The sequence below is a fragment of the Chlamydotis macqueenii genome, chromosome 2 (genome assembly GCF_036417535.1).
Source record: "Chlamydotis macqueenii isolate bChlMac1 chromosome 2, bChlMac1.mat, whole genome shotgun sequence".
NCBI lineage: Eukaryota > Metazoa > Chordata > Aves > Otidiformes > Otididae > Chlamydotis > Chlamydotis macqueenii.
This window is the reverse complement of record NC_141557.1, coordinates 122756255-122773292: the sequence shown is the minus strand read 5'-3', so window position 1 is coordinate 122773292 and position 17038 is coordinate 122756255. Positions and strand designations below refer to the sequence as shown.

At 41.5% G+C, this 17038-nt stretch overlaps 1 protein-coding gene across 5 annotated transcripts in view; it reads left to right on the top strand.

Annotated features, from left to right (window-relative positions):
- PLAG1 (PLAG1 zinc finger) overlaps positions 1–17038 on the top strand; it is a 50215-nt gene that overhangs the window by 21403 nt on the left and 11774 nt on the right. Inside the window, exon 2 of one of the 5 annotated variants that reach the window (XM_086740839.1) lies at positions 7013–7408. The exons of 3 other annotated variants lie outside the window; for them this stretch is intronic. The gene's annotated coding sequence lies outside the window, so the exon portion shown is untranslated. Of the gene's footprint in view, positions 1–6987; positions 7409–17038 lie in introns of all 5 variants that reach the window. One more of the 5 variants, XM_086740835.1, reaches the window with a different exon arrangement.

Here is a 17038-nt window from a genome sequence, read left to right as displayed (position 1 = left end):
GGGTGGACTTCTGCTCTGACCTGCTAGGATCATAGAATCCAACCCTGCTGCAAGGAGCAAGGACATCCCCCAGAGGCTCAGAGCCTCTTCCAACCTGGCCTTAAATGTTTCCAGGGATGGGCATCCATCGTTGTGTTCCAATGAATATTCAGGGACCTAGAACTGGAACAAATCACTCTGACTGTACCAAATGCCTTGCTGTCACAGAAACCATGTCTGTCTCTGTGAACCTGTATAGATCCCCTTGTGAACTAGTTACATTTTTTCCTCTTATTCACATCCATATCTTCTGACAAACTTAAAGCCAGTGTCTTGTTGTCTAGGGACCCTTTTAATTTGCAGCCTAAACTTACTTTTGATAAGCTTACACTTAATCTTTATGCCAGCCCTGCTGATTGTCTCATTGGTACACTTAAGACCATTCTTGGTCAAATGTTTTGTTGTACTATCCCAAATAATATTTTTTAAATGAATACGTATTACCAGATTTATATGTGGTGTTCTCAGCAGGATCTTGATAGTCCTCTGTAGTGGCACCTATGTCTTTTTCTGCACTGGAAATACAGCTGGGGTTTTTTGAATCACTATATTTTTGTTCTTCTGAATCAGCTCTCTTTAGTGCCTTTTACTAGCTGCTTATAGGATGGTTATACACAAACGTTTTCCTTCTCTGCTACTTCCAACTAATGAATCATCACTTTTCAGCAGAAACCACTAGTCTCTAAGTGTGTTACTCTGTCCTTTTCATATCATTTCTATTGTGGCTGTCCTTAAGATTTGTTACAGTTTTTCTTTTGCTATTTCAGTCTGCACTGTACTCCTGGTACCTCCCAGTTTTGTATTTTCTACATGTTTTGGTAGTGCTCACTTAAAGACAGAAAAAAAAAATTCTAAATGAAAAATGTTGAATCAAAAAAGACTGAAGATCATTCTGGCAGAAGTCCATAAATAATATCCTTCCACCTCTCAGAAAACTCTTGTCATCTCCTCTTGATCTGCTTTTCCTGCCATACTGCTCTTGAACTAAGCCCTCTCTTCCCAGCTCAACAAACTACTGCTCAGGTGGTAGTGTATCGGATTTCTCACTGAGTGAGAGTAGAGCTGTTGTGCTTCCTTTTTATAAAGACTATTTTGTCATGTTGAAGAAAAGTTGGACACTTGACATGGTTCAGCTTTTAAAAATCATGCTACATTTTATCTGATTTTCTCTTTACCTTCATGTTTTCATTCTTTCTTTGAAAACATGCTCCAAGCAAGAGGCCATGCTATCATCATGAATTGTACGTCCAGATAACTTTTCTCCACCTTTCCTCAATATTGAATTGAGGCAAAAAGTGTTTGTTTGTATTTGATACTCTTCTGAGACTCTTCCATCTCATCACATGGCAGCCTTGCTTCCTGTTAAATCAGAAGATAGTATTTCAATGTGAAGGGTGAAGTTATAGAAGTATAGTAGATACTTTTTAAAATTTACCTTTCAGAAGCCCCTGTGTTGGTCTCTGTGGCTGGTAGCCATCTCTGGTGCAGCGGGCTGTAAACTTCCACCTTATTTTCACTGTAATGGGAATAGTCAGTTGAAACAATTGCCTAGTGCTTCTCTCTGTTGTGATTGTAGATGTTTCACAGACTTAGTTCTGACCAAGTTTATTCAAGGAAATATGTGCACTGCAAATAATACCAACATAGTCATTTAGTACCTCTCATCACCCCTGCTAAGGTGAGAGTATCTTGCAGTGCCACGATACTCTGTTAGTGTTTTGTGCTCAGTCTCTTCTGCCAGGTTGGTTCCCCTCACTGCACTGTGGGACACTGAGTCTGCAAGACAGAGGTCATGCCAAATTAATTCCCTTGTTTAGCCAGATGCTGAGATTTCTGTTGCTCCTGACTCTGAACTGTTGCTCGGTCTGGTTAGTGCCAAGAGACCATAGGAAATCTGTGGGTGCAGTTTCTCGATGGTTTGCCATTTGGGCTAGAGCTGCAGGAGTCCCAACCTGCTCATCCCTGTACCTGAGGCACTACAAAGACTTAGACTGCACTAAAACGGCCTGTATTTTTTTTTTTCTGTAGGGTTAATTTGACCAGTTTAGCTCTTCTAGGGTTCATTTGACTGTTTTAGCTCTCTGACCTGGTACACTGTGTGGCCAGAGAAGCACCGGTGCAAGAAGGAAAGGGAGGAAGCACCATACCTTGAATTGTTTCAGTGTGGAGGCACTCTGAAAGTGACTAAGCTCTGGGCAGGCTGACAGAGTGATGTTCTGTGCTCCATTCAACATGACAGCTGGACAGATGTGTCCATCTCCAATCCCAGAGTGTTGGCCAAGGTACTGTGCCAGAGCTGTTCCCCCTCTGCCTCCAGGTAGCTGGTGGGCACTTGACCCTGGCACTGCTTTTGCCACACAGCTCGACCTTCCAGCAAGGAGGTGTCTTGTGCCTGGCCAGCTTCGGGTCTTGGCTGGGCATGGTCACCTCTGCCTATAGTTGACCCAGTAAAAAAGGTGCTTGCTTAGGTGGAGTTACCTAATTCTGGAGATAGCTACTTTGCCTTTGGGATTGGGTCCAGAGATGAGAAGGTAACTGCTGAAGCTGCTTGCCAAGGCAGCTATCAAATCTGATGAGGGATCAGGCCTTGAGGTTAACTGGCAGCAATTATCTGTACCATAGCTATATCCATGCTGAGTGATTCTTCAGTATTTTCTTTTGTGTTGCTTTGGTTTTGTTGGGTGGGGGTTTTTTTTGTTTTTGTTTGTTTTGTGGGGTTTTTTGGGTTTTTTTGGGGGTTTTTTTTGTTTTTTTTTTTTTGTTTGTTTTTTGTTTTTTAAGTGATATCTCACAGTTCTGGTTTCCATGCTCCTGTATTCAAGAGAAATCTGAGCCCTCGTTTTTGCAAGTACAGCCTTTTGGGTACAAACCCTAAAGTTTTGGTGACAACTGTGCTAAAAATGAGAGTGAAATACAGATCTCTGATGCGTTCTCGTGTTCCCCCCTTTGGTGAGGGGGGGGTGAGGAAACAGTTGATTTCAGAAAGGGACATGTTGAAATCATCAGGCTATTGTACCTGTGTTGATAGCGTTGTATCATTTTTCTTAGCTGTTCCTTCGCGGAACTCTAACTCTTTTTTACTGTTTTGTACCCAGCCCTCTAGCAAATGTTCTCCCCCAGTGACAGCCATGTTGGCAGCTTGTGCTAACTGGCAGGGCTGGGAGAGAGTGATGTGTTTGGGGAGAGAGGTAGAAGATTATCATCGCTACAGGTCAGAAGCAAGTGTATTGTGTGTGGTCGATAATATGTAACAAGTGTGGTTTAGCAAGGTGAGATTCCAGCTCTCTCTGCAGGAGGAGGGGATGCATACCTTTCTTAACTCCAGCAGATTTCTCCAATATGATAGCAGTCAGGAAAGAAATGTAATTTCTACAGCCAAGTTTCTATGTGTTATATCTCATGTGTTCTTAATGATAGAAAACTTGGGCGGGTGCCGTGGTGTCAGACTGTATTACCTAGTGTTAGCTGGTCATGAGTCCACAGTTCGTGTTCGCAGGTATTTCTTTTTTCTTAAAGACTGCTTGTTTGTGCAGTTACAAACACCAATGCCACGGGCACAAGTCTCCCCATCTCCCTTGCCCGCCTTCTGGTACTCGGATTTGGGTAAGCAGGGCAGTTGCAGTTTGAAATTTGTAGTTGTAACATTATCTGTTAGAAGCTGGGAGAAAAAAAAAAAAATCCTGCTAAAACAAGTAGTGTAGGCCACACTAGATCTGCGTCAGATAAGTCTGCCCATTATAGTGTGCAATTAGACCAAGTGTTTTAAAAGATTAGTAGCTACTGTATGTTAAGAGATTGGTTAGTCTTAGGAAGTAAGGCTGCCAGTGAAATTTTTCTTCTAGAGTCCAAATGCAAAGATCTCTTATCAAAATTTATCCAGTAGTTTAGCTCTTCTTAGCAGAAGGTTCACAGGTCATAGAAACAAGTGCGGTATGAAATTTCAAACCCAATAGTCATCTGCTTTTTACGAATAGTAGTAATATTACCTCATTTTAGAAGGCAGTGCAGTTATTTAACTACTGCTTTGTGCTGTCAAAATATACCCCTGTTTGTTTGCATTCATGTGTATTCTAAACTATTTGGATTTTTGTTTTGTTAATTTTATTTTTAGCTGTAGAAGCCTGTACAGGTTCCCAAGGACCTCATTGGCTTTCTTTCTAGCCACTTTTTCCCAAGTAAAGGTGACCATACCAAGGCTGTGAATAATCCTCTCTGTATTTCAAATCTGCTGAACAGTGAGCGTTGCCTTGCAATTTGTTAACATTGCTGCTTTGCCTCTGCTTTGTTTCACTTCACTTTTTAGGCCCTCTTCTCCTCTTCATGGGATTCTCCATTTGGGGGATTTTTTTAACCAACTTGTCATCTGCCAGATAAAGGAAAGGTGGGGGGAAGAGATTGCTTTCTTAAAACTTTTGTTAAAGAGCCTTGTTGCTCCTAATCCACCTGTAATTTGTCTCTGTTTCCTCTTCCTTAATCTCCTTTTGCCCCTATCTCCGAACCTCCTCACCTTCATCCCCATCACTCCTCCCTCTCCAATCTTTCTTTGGTTTTGGAAGAAGCCAGGAGGTGTGGTTAGATGCCAGAAGAGCTCAGTTATTACTTACACAGGGAAACTTCATCCTGTCCAACAAGTATGCTATTCGTAGCCTTGAGGGATATATCTAAAGGGCACAGAGTTTCCACTCAGAATTTGGGTAGATTAGATTATGTATACATATTTGTTGTGACTTGGCAAGTATCCCAGTGCCCGAGGTCTTAAAACATATACTTTGCTATACTTGAGGTAAGCTCAACTGCATGTTTCAAAAGATGCTCTGGAGAGATGGGAAGCTGCTGCTTGGAGTTCACTAAAGTGTTATCCTCTCTAGATCTGATACGACACAGGAATTCTGACTACTGTTCTGTCTAGTCCTGTATTTTGTCTTTATACTAGCTACTATCAGATGCTTCAAGGTGTAGCATAACCATAACATACAGGAGAAAATTCTCTCTTGCTTAACTCTCTGCTAGTTTGGATTTTGTCCTGAAAAAAGACAGTTGGTATTATTTTTTTCCTGAAGCCCTCCTGAAATCGTGTTATAATTCCAGATGATCCAGTTATCTATGTTATCTGTGTAACCGTATGCTACCTTCTGGCAGTAAATGTTACAGGCTAATACTTCGCTGTTAAAAAATAAAGTATTGATTGTTTATTAGTTTCAAATTTGCTATGCTGTGGTTTTATTGAATATCTGTCACTGTTGTAAGAACAGATGAAACAACTGAGCAAGTTACTCTACTGCTAATTATTTTAATAGTTTTATCTTGTCAGCTTGTTTAAAAAAAAAAAAGCATAAAAATGCAGCCCCAAAATTCAGGTGCTACGGATATGCTGGAGGAAACAGTGAAGTTAAAACAGCTGTATTTTATGAAATTCTGTTTGGTATGGCACTTTTCCTTATAAGGTCCAATGACCAATTGTTTTGATTATTTAGAAGGAAAAAATTCCATGAGAACTGTTACTGAAAATGACTAACTTGGCATTAGTGATCTGTCGCTCTCTTACGGCATTTGATGCAATACTGAAGTTAATTAAGATAGCTGAAATATCCAGTTAGCCACTCAGCGCTTCAGCTGTTTGTATGTGACCTGTTTATTACATTGTCTTGTAAATTGCTAATGATATCTGTAAATAAATACTCCTTCTGTTTGTAGTGGTGTCTTCTTAACATCCAGGCCTTTGTAAATACTGAACAGCCTGTGTATCTAATAGAAAGCTTGAACACTTGATTCACAGTGCACAGTGACCTACGGGCTTTTGCAACAGGGAGCTGAAGTGATTCCTCAGGTTTTGCCATTAGAGCGGCAAAACCTTTGAAGGAGGACTGTGGCGTTTCGATTGCTAGTGGACGGTGGAGGATCCACAAGCAGAGTGGCTGGGGCTGCATGTTAGAAACCAGGGATGCGACGTCGGGTCAGGTTGCAAGAGAAGGGCATACTTGACAGAGAGGTGGGCTGGATTTAGTTAAGTGGTTTTGTTGCTTTATTTAAGGAAGGGTTGGAGGTTGATAAAAATGCATTGGCTTATATGCAGTAGATGTGAGCTGCTTTTGCTCAAAATTGCAGAGGGCTATATGAGAGAAATGGGTCAGGACTTAGCAGATCTGAAACGTATGTCCACCTGACCCGTTCTTTTGGCATCTCAGCAACTTTGAGAAGGTATGTTTGAGAACAGTGACAAGAGTTGCTCAGACCCGCTTGTCTGTTAGAATAGTCTCTTAAAGGCAGAGGCCGAGGAATAACCTGTTGTGGGGATTTTTTTTACCTTCTATATTATATTCTTCCTGTACGTTGAAAAAAATATTCGCCCTAACAAACAGAAACTGCATGCAAAATTTACTGCATTTTCTTTTTTTACTTCCGTTTTGCTTTTCTAAGTATGGAAACATAGGATTCACTCAAGCAGATAATAGGTAGAATTGCCCCTTTGTAAACCTTTAAATGGAGGTAGTGAGAAAGAAAGAATGTCTAGGCTGTTGATCGCTGGGAAATACTTAACAAAAACAATTTACTATGGCTTAGTCCACAGTAGGATGTTACCTTGAACACACTTAAGGTCCTCTTACAGCATTGTGTGTCCACGCTGAACTTAATTCTCAAAGTTAAATCAAAAAGGACTAACTGTAGTAAGTGCTTGTTGCAGTGAGTTAGTTTCCACTCTGTTTCTTTGGGTTAATTGCTTATAATGTGCTGGAGTTTGTATTTCTTCCCACCTGGCTCACTACCTATGTCTTTCTTTACTCCGGGGTCATCCAAACAGGAGGTAAATGCTCCAGACATGTTGGCAGGTAGGCAGGAATGCTGGTCTTTGTGGTGGGAGGTGTAAGCAAGTTAATTGTAACTATTGATTAGTTTTGAAGAGTCTGCCAAGGCTCTGGTGGCCTCTGGTTTATGTCTGACCCTACTCAGATATGAATCGTTACGGGATGGACAGGCACAGGTCACTGCCCACATAAACGAAACACCTGGACCTGGCCTCAGGGATGAATCAACACAAAGGACCACAAAGGATGTAGCAGAAGACAAAGAAACATGGGGTGCTTGATCAGTGCCCTCATACGTGCTCTGGGCTGTGGTTTTGCAAGTGCCATTGCCACTGAATCCAGGAGTGGTTTATGTTTTCCCCCCCGAGTGGTGCACAGTGCCACAGCAGAGGCCTGAGGTAACTGGGTAAAAACCCAGCAAATAAAGGTCCGCAGCCTCACCTATGCCATAGTGTCCAGCTGGGCCTGGGCCTGCTGCAAGCACTGTGACTCATCAGATGTGAACAATACTCAAGAAACGAAACGGCTACAGGATCCTGCAGAGGCTGGAGGAGGAAACCGATCCAGTAAGTATTGCATGCCCAATTGCACAATAACTTCACAGAAAGGTTTAAACTACTTTTTCTGGAGCAGAGCTCTCTGGCTCAGGTAGCTGCCTTCTCCTTGCCATTTAACTTAGCCATTCTCAAACTTAGATCAGACTCTTGTTTTATTTGTTTGCTGTGGGCTCCTCATCCACACAGATGCACTTTTGACTGGCCACCTCTGAAATTCTGCACTCTGGCTACTGTCCCTATATCCCTTCATTTTTCTTACCCTCTCACTCAGAGTAACAACCTTTACTGTTGGTATTCCCTGCCCCAAATTTTTGCATGTGAAATCCCACAAATTTTATTCATTGTTCTCTCGGCTAGTTAGGAGTCCTGCTGTACTTAAGAACTTCTTAGAAACTTTACTGTGTCGGCTCCCTTGTACCTCCATGTCTTCTCCTCCCCCTCATTCTCTGCGTTCTCTACCCTCTGTGTAAGAGATCCATCCCATGAGGAGTGGCATCAAGTTATCTTCGCTGCCCAAGTCTTTGCAACTGTGTCCCGTAGCTACCTTGCCCTATTTGGGAAGCCTGGAGAGCTCCAGAAGGAGAGAGGTGACCCTGCTCTTGGGTCACTGATCTTACCAGGGCACATGCTGCCTGCTCCCTGCCTGCCTTGGGGAGCCCTGGGGCTGTGAAGAAGACACAAGCAGCCAGCCCAGCTAGGCACAGCAAGGAGCACACCCGTCCCAGCCGAGCTGGAGCCATGGCATGGCTCACCTCCATGCTCCCCAGAGCTCAGCTCCTCACTTGGGTGCAAGGGTACAGAGTTTGGAGGCTGGAGGGACCCGTGTGTTCTGGGGGATGCAGAGAGGTAGAGGATGGATGGTTTTACATGAGACAATCTGTGTTTCCTCCTGCTGCTGCCTACATGCCTGCCCACGCGGATGTGTCGTTCAGTTTCACAAGTGTTGGTTTGCCTTACTGCCAGTCAGTGTCATCTGTCGCATCTGTGCTGCTGACTCAGGGCTTTGTAGTTTCTCCAGTACCTGACCCCACAAATAAAGAGCTCTTGATCACACTTTGTCACTTTGTGATACTTTTGCATTTCTCATATTGCTGCCTTTTTTTTTTTTTTAAAAAACTTGCTCCCCTCCCTGGAATGGCATCCTCTCATCAGTCTCATTTTAAAGCTTTAACGGTGTGTTTCTTTGCTGTGCCGAGTCCCAAACATGAGTTGCACTTTTCTGCCTCCTTTCTCAGCTGGTGTGATCTCCTCTCATTTCCTCCTCACTAATCACAGCCTTCCCCAGCTTTGGTTATGCTGCCCCCCTGCTCCAGACCTTAGTCATGCTCAGCGTGTTTATAAATCTTCATGCAGTCTCAAATATAAAGCTATGCTGTCACGGAGTTTCATCAGCGTGATCAGTCTTTGCCGAGGGTGAAGTACACAAGGAATTTTGAACTGCTTTGCTTTCTAAAACTTTTACTTAGTAGAGTGGCCTTGTGTATATGTAACAACTGCTACAGAATTTTCTTGATTTTGCATGTATTTACAGTAATTTGTAGGAGCCATAAAAAAAGGGAAAAGAGTGTATGGGAGGGAGGTTTGACACAAACATTGCAAGTAAAGGAGGTGTTGGTGGGGTTGCTTTTGTTTTGTTTTGTTTTGTTTTCTTCCTTTTCTTTTCTTTAAGGAAGTGCTTCTGTAGCACTCCTGGATGAAGCTTGTTGATAGGTAGGCTCGCAGTGTATTATCGCAGTTTGCTGTTGTCTTCATAAACAAGGCCTTTAAGTCTCCTAGGAATTTGCTAGGGAGTAATATTCTTCAGCGTAAGGACAGCTAGCTGCACATGTATGCAGTTACAAATGTAATGCCGCTTGGTTTTTTTTCTTAAAAAAAAAAAAAAACAAAGGCAGAACCCTTTATACTCAAATGCCTATCCAGCAGTGCCTGACCATTTCAAGTTTTGAAACAATAGCAACCAACTTACCCCATTACGTATGTCCCAGAAAAACCTACAACAGCATATGTAGTATGTGGAAGTAATTTGGAAAGCATCTTGCAGTTTTGAAGGGAACACGGTGAAACGAAAACTTGGGGGAAAAGAATTTGAATGTGGTCATGAGGGAAGAAACTAGTTAGCAGTATTAAAATAGAGTTTGTAATGACTGGGGTGACTAGTAACATCTTTATTTTTTTTCTGATTTCTCTTAGCACATAAAAAAGCTGCAGCCCATATGAAGAGGGGAATTATTAGCTAAAAGATAGCCATCAGATTTCAGAAGATAAACGAAAGGTGGATCTGAACCTTGAAAGTCTCAGCTCAGCAGGAGGTTGCAAAGGCAGAGTGGTGAAAGGAGGGTTTCCTGGAGAACTCCCAGAAGACTGAAATGGATTATGTGATTCTGGAAGGGGACAAGAAACAGGCAATACAAAGGTGCTAAACATAAACAGTTGTAACAAAACACTGATCCAAGCACTTTACTTCCAACACCCTGCAAAACACAGATGATGTTCCATATTGAGGCCACTATGTCAGTTGAGCTAATTAGAAATGTTACCTGACAGTATTCAGGATCTTGAGTACATCATCTCGAGGAGCACTCCTTGCATGACCTACTTTGGTTTTAAAGTCGTTATTTTTTTTCATTGAAAAAGTATAATCAATCAGTGAATAAATCTGTTTTCTAAACACGTGTCTGGAAAAAAAAACTGAACACATGACTATTGTAAAACTCATCTCTTCACAACTTTTAAAAAATAAAATTAAACTAAAACATGCTTTTTGATTGCAGATTTTTTGCTAGCCTACAGCTAGTCTCCTTGTTGGACAGCACTTAAAGGAATGCATTCTCTGGGACTCGAAAAAGCAGCTCCATTTTGCGTTTCCATCTGCCCTCCAGGATTTTTTTCCATAATGTGCATGAAACATTGATGCATACCATACAATCATAAGACTATTTTTATTCCATATTTTTGTCACCATCTTTCTTTCACCTTTCTGGAAGCCCGCCCCACTGGCAGTCTGCAGCTGTTCAAGGCAAAGTCTTGCATGTGTTTTTCTCCCATCACTTAACATAGGCTTAGAAATCAGGGAAGCAGAGTCCGCTAAGTTGCTTTTAAAAAGAGGAGAGCTCTTAAATGCCGTGGTGTCCTGGACTGCGGAGAACAAAAATTACCTTACAGGACACAAGTGTTTCTTTGTAGACCACCCGTTGTTAGTATTGGTGAATGCTTACTGTGATAAACTGTGTCCAGCAGGACTGTGAAGGAATATGCCATTGTGTTGATAAAGTCTTAATTAAGCCCATGTGTTTGGGAGGTGGAGCTGGTGTAGAGTAGGGCAACAGGTGTTGTCCTATCTCCTGCTTCTGTGCCAGTAGGGAACCCTATCCCTTCAAAGCTATCCGAGACCGCCTGTGCATTGACAGACATGGAGAAACCGCTTCATGCTACTGTCAGCCTTCCTGACTTGATTGCCCTGCCAATAACTAGCTAATTACCTTGTGATTTAATAGTAAAGTTGTTTGATGACTACATCATTATGACATTTCAGCAGGCTGATAGGAGCTTCCCAGATTGGTTTGCTGTTGGTGCAGCTCCAGGGCAAAATCTGTGTAGACTTCTGGCAGGTTCTGCCTTTGCTGCCTAAAACTTGTTGCCTAAAAGTTGTTGCCAGTCACCTGAATCCAAAAATTGTACTCCAGGTGACTGTTCTGGATACTAACTGCCTGGCTTCATCTCCCTCTGCTGTGTTCAATCGTGTAGCTCTAAATTATGCATGAGTGCTTTTAATTGCTCATTAATCTGGCATCAAATCTCAGAATTCTTACAATGTGCATCCCAAAATACATTGCATGACAAACTGAAGCAGAGCACTGTAAATGAACCACTCAATATGCAGCATGGGAGGTAGGAACAAATGCAGAGCTGTGTACTTACCTCATTAACAAGGATGTTCTCATAGCAAGATGGCACACAAACACTCTGTGAAGTCACTGTAATCAGAGTAAGCTGATTAAGTGTAAGCTAACATCATTGCATTAACAAAGCTGGTATGTATGAACAGTCAGAAATACCTTCAGTGTCTGTGCCATGCAGGTTCTGAAAGGATCACTGATTACGGCTTTGGAGAGGGATTTGCTTTGGTATTACCCTAAATATTCTGCATCTTTACTCATCCTTTCCTAAGGCTTCTGTTTTAGCTCATAAGGTCATTGACACAATCATCCAGCATCGCAGCTGTAGCAGTAGTAGCAAAGGCTGTTGTGACTAAATGTGACACTCTTTATTTAATGTAAAATTACAATAATCTATAAAGTATTTTCTTTTCAGATAGAACAGCAGTTCCTCAACTGCAGAGTGTATTGGAAGATTAGTGGCTGCTTGGAAATTGGGCACTCTTTCTTACTTGTTACGTTTCTTTGAGGACTGGGATAAGAGGCAGAGGAGATGGGTCAACCAGGATCAGCATTTTAATTGGAGCAGCTCCAATAAATCATGTGAAAATCCAGGGTTACAAAAAAAGCAATGCGAAACCCAGTTTTTGCCTTCAGGCCACGTGATTCAGGGCAGGATTGGGCTTCCGCTATGTCCTTTGGACTACTGTATAGTTACTACCTACACCTGGGATGTGGTGTATGTACTGGGGAGACTACCCTTCCTCGTAGTCACTTTATTTCTGTCCTTCATGAGTTGTCTCTTTGTCCAAGATGTGAGCTTCCCAACCACCTAACCTCATGAGGGAAATTTAACTCCTGTGAAAGGTCTTGATCTAGTACAGCCCTTGCAGCTTCTATGTGGCATTGCGATTTTTTTTTTCAAATATCACCACCTTGCTCATCTTATTTGAGCTTCTGTTAGCTAGATGGGTAAGTATTGCCTTTTTTCCTTTTTTTTTTTTCAGTAAAAATTGAGGTAGGGAAGCCCAAACAGTGAATCACTGATTGGATTGTAGTCCCATGTTTTCTAACTTCTAGTCCATACTTACTTTACAGACTTTGCTATTTAAAACCTGTCCTTGCCTTCTGGCACCCTGTTAATTTCTCCAGCACAGCCAGTTCCTTTGTACTGTCTGCCTAGCAGACTTTCAAGTGAAGTTACTGAGCTCTTTAAGTTTTACTTTTTTCAGCTCAGATGAGGAGCAGAGCACAAAGTGGAATGGCTGGCAGCTGCTTTTTTCTTTGCTGTTCCAGTTCAGACCGCCTCTCTCTGCACAGAGATTCCTAGCTGCACAGGATTGTGTTCTATGGTGGTATATATGAGTGGAGTTTATCTTGAGTTCACCAATGTCATTGTGATTTCCACCTAGCAGACCAAAGCACCAGGAACCCATTTGCTTGACAGTTTACTGAAACTGTTAAAAACATCCTGCATTACAATTCAAGTTAGATTACTGTGTCTCAAAAAGCAAAACTTCTACCCTATCCTACCAAGTTGTGCTCTGCAACTTAATTATGTTGTTCAAATGGTACATCCCAAAGTATTCAGGTTTAGAAAAATCTTCTGAAATACAAGTGCGTGAAATCATGGTTTCAGGGGTGGTCTGGGCCAGGCAGGCCTGCAGCAGACAAATCTGAAATCTGTACCAGGCGATTTTGGTAGAGGCTATAATAAAGCATAGAATTGGTGGGCACCCGGGTAGGTATGATTATTTGGGAAGAGTCAAAGCAACATTTGTAAGAGAGACCTGTCTTAGGGAGTTGGAGTTCTTCAGGGGCATCAGCAAGAATTAAAGATGTTCTGGTTCAAAAATCAAAGTGAACTTTATCAAAAAGGCTTTTTTTTTAAGGAAATTAAGGAGCCATAATGTAAGAGGGAAGGTCTTTGCATAGGTAAATGACATATTAAAAGATAGGATCAAAGGGCAGAAGTAGAAGGTCGATTCTCAATTAAAGGAGGGTCCCAGTTAAGTTCCACAGAGATCTGTGCTATTCAACACATTTGTAAATGGTATCAGTAAGGAGGAGAGCAATCAAGTTTGCTATAAAGAAGAAAGCCAGCCTTCCAGTAGAAGGACATTGCAGTGCTTAGGACTCTGCAACAAAATGAGCGATGAAATTCAATATAGATAAATGAGAATAACAGGAGCACTAGGCAGAACAATCCTGATTATATATACGATTATGAGTTTGAGCTGAGTATTACCATTGAGGAGTAAAATTTAGGGATTGGTGATTCTGTGAGATCATCAGCTCATTGGTCACCAAAACACAGAAAGAAATACGGAATAAAATTGAGAATGTCATTACAAGAGTGTATGGTCCACTTGCCTTCTGAGTGCTGTGTGCACTTCTGGAGCCTTCATCTCAGGAAGGATTTATTAGACCTGGAAGAGGTTCAGAGAAGGTTAGCAAGGATGATAAACTACATGGGATGGCTTCCGTATGAAGACCACTTCTGTAAACTGGGACTTTGGTCTGGGAAGGGAATGAGTTTAGAGCAATACTATGGAGATCTGCAGAGGAAGGAAGAGGCAGACTAACCACTCTCTTTCACAAGAAGAACATACACAGTTAGAAGGGAAGGCAGATTCAGAACTTTCAAAAGGAAAAGATTCTCCCTAAAATCAGTAGTGGAGAGACCTGTGGGATGACTTTTCAAAAGTATGCTGTAGATATTAGAAACTGATAAGATTTTCAGGGGGAGCGTGGATGGGTGATGTGCTGAAAGTTGCTAAACTAACAGAAACCACAGATGGTTCGGAAAGTCCCTGACATCAAAGTAGTTGGAGGTCAGAAGAGTGTCAGTGAGAAATACCACACGTTTGTGACCTGTTCTGTATTTTTGGCTATTACTGGAGGCAGAATACTGGCCTGGAGGTACCATTGATCTAGCCCGCACACCTGGTCTCACTTTTAAAATGTCTTGGGACAAAGGAAAATTATGTTCCTTACGAACATAAATTAATTCCTGTTCATATTAGTGTATAATCCTATAGGCACCTTTAGGATGTCTGTTTGTGTTTACTTGTACACACGGAGGATTCACTTTTGATTTTATTATAATGATGTGGTCCTATATGCAGATTAAATAGTTAGTAAAGTTTGCTTTCACAGAAACATCATCACTTTACAGATGGATGCAGATCAGAGGGCTGGAGCACCTCGCCTATGAGGACATGCTGAGAGAGTTGGGGCTGTTCAGCCTGGAGAAGAGAAGGCTTCGGGGAGATCTTAGAGTGGCCTTCCAGTACCTAAAGAGGGCCTACAGGAAAGATGGGGAGAAACTCTTTAGCAGGGTGGTGAAACACTGGCACAGGTTGCCCAGGGAGGTGATGGATGCCCCATCCCTGGAAGCATTCAAGGCCGGGTTGGACAGGGCTCTGAGCAACCTGAGATGTCCCTGCTCCTTGCAGGGGGGTTGGACATGATGACCTTTGAAGGTCCCTTCCAACTCAAACCATTCTGTGATTCTATGGTTATTCTTGGGGAGAGGAGTGTGCTTGTGGTGTGATTCAAAAATACATTATAGCACTTCTGCAGGTTTTAAACATTCTAACAGTAATTATAGTATCAATGTTATTTGTATGACAGCCTCTTCAAAGTTTTTAGAAAAACATCTATGCAGTACCATAGAGATTCTTAAAAAGCCCATAAAACCACAATAATCAGATGGGTTAACTCTAGGCAGCTCTTGTTTCCTTTAATTTAGTATATAATCAGGAATCCTTTGGAACATTTAGTAACCAAAACTGAGCTCTCAAGATTTAAAGTGAACCTAAGTAATTTGAAACATGGAAAGCCCACAAAGAGATGCTGCATAGTACTGTTTTTTTTTTTTTCTTTAGATTACAGTCTATTAGGTCATGATAAAATAAACGTTGGTAAGTTAGTGTTCTACTTTTCCAGAAACTTAAGAAGCAAAAAAAAAAAAAAAAAAGCAAGCATCATAGAATTTTTCTTCTGTATTCTGAAAAAGGTTATGTAATACTCTTTCTAGTGTAGCATATTATCAGAATGTGTTATTTTCTAAAACTAAAAAGCTAGTTGTCCAAATTTCAAGACTCTAGTACACCTTTCAAGAATTCTGAATACTCTTACAGTCATGAAAAAAATATGCTGTGTATTAAGTCTACATAAATGTTGATTGCTAAATGTATAGTTGTATATATTAGTTGATTGCTAAATGTATATTTATATACATTTATATAGATTTTTGTGTAGATTTATATATGTATTTGTGTTAATCTATATAAATACCTGGTTTTGTGTGATGGTTACTGTCCACAGCAACCTAGTGGATTTTTCTTCCAAATGCTTGCTTTATTACTTAATAGAAGGTATGTGTATTTAACAGATGTTTACTAGTAGAATCTGTGTGTTTATTGCTCAGGAGAAAAGAAGTTATTTTAATCATTTTAATGCATTTGTTCCCCTTGCTACCTATATTTCACAGTACTTTGAAAGGATCAGGGTTTTTTCCTGCTCACCTTTGTGCAATTTCATTAAGTTTCTCTGTTTGTGGATGTTTTCCAAAAAAAACCCAAACATCAAAGACTTTGTTAAAATTTTGAATTGATATCTTAATTCTTGTATTTTTCTACCTTCTCTATAATATTCTTTGCAGCATAATCATTGTTCTGCACACAGTAGATACTAGTAATGGGCTGTCACTAACAGCAGACTATGGTGGTTGCTTGGTTTTAGTTTCAGAGCTTATGTTAATTCATTGTGTTCTAGATGTCTGTCTGTCTCCCCACGGGGTAAAGTCTTATGTGTTATTATCTCTAAGTCATTCTTATGTTTACACCTAAGATTGCTGGATAGATATTTTCACTGTTTTGCCTACATCATTCCATTTTTCTGCAGCAGCTTTCACGGGCTGCATGCTTGGATTTGGTTGTGTCTTCCTGCAGCCTGTGCGTGCTCTCGCTGCTGTCCTACCACGCTCCCTTGGCCGCCCCTCTGTACTGTAGGCTAGAGCTTGAATCCACAGAGGAGGATTTCTCTGAACTCAGCTGCCTGCTATAAGGAGAAGCCCTGAAGTTCGAGATAAATAACAGCCATGTATATATTAAAAAAAAAAACAAAAACAAAACAAAACAATCTGTTCTTTTGTGATTAGTTTGCATATGTGTGTATGCTCCCCTTGCATGAAACACTGCTGTATGGTAGGGCCAGTGCCTACATCTGTTGTGATAGGACAAGGGTTTTAAACTAGAAAGAGGAAGAAATTTTTTACAGTGAGGATGCACTGACACAGGTTGCCCAGAGAGGTGGTGGATGCCCCATCCCTGGAAGCATTCAAGGCTAGGTTGGACAGGGCTCTGAGCAACTTGATCTGATTGGAGATGACCTTGCTCCTTGCAGGGGTGTTGGACTAAATGACCTTTAAAGGTCCCTTCCAACCCAAACTACTCTACGGTTCTATCATCTTTGAGTGGTTATTTACAATAACTTCTCCAAAACCACAAAAGGCCAAGTGGCTTCACCCACCTCTCAGTCCCACCTTGTCCTCCTTAGAGCTTCAGTGTGGACCCCTTTGTCTTCTCTCTGTGAGCTTGTGAGAGAACAGGAACTGTAAACCCCCGGCCGATTCCCAGCTGCTGTCAGGTAGTGTACTTCTTGGCTCTCTCCCTGTTGCTGCCTGCCATACGAAAAGCCACAGTGGCTGGAAGCAGGGCTCTGGGGGATGGGATCTGTCCCTCTTGCCATTTGGCAG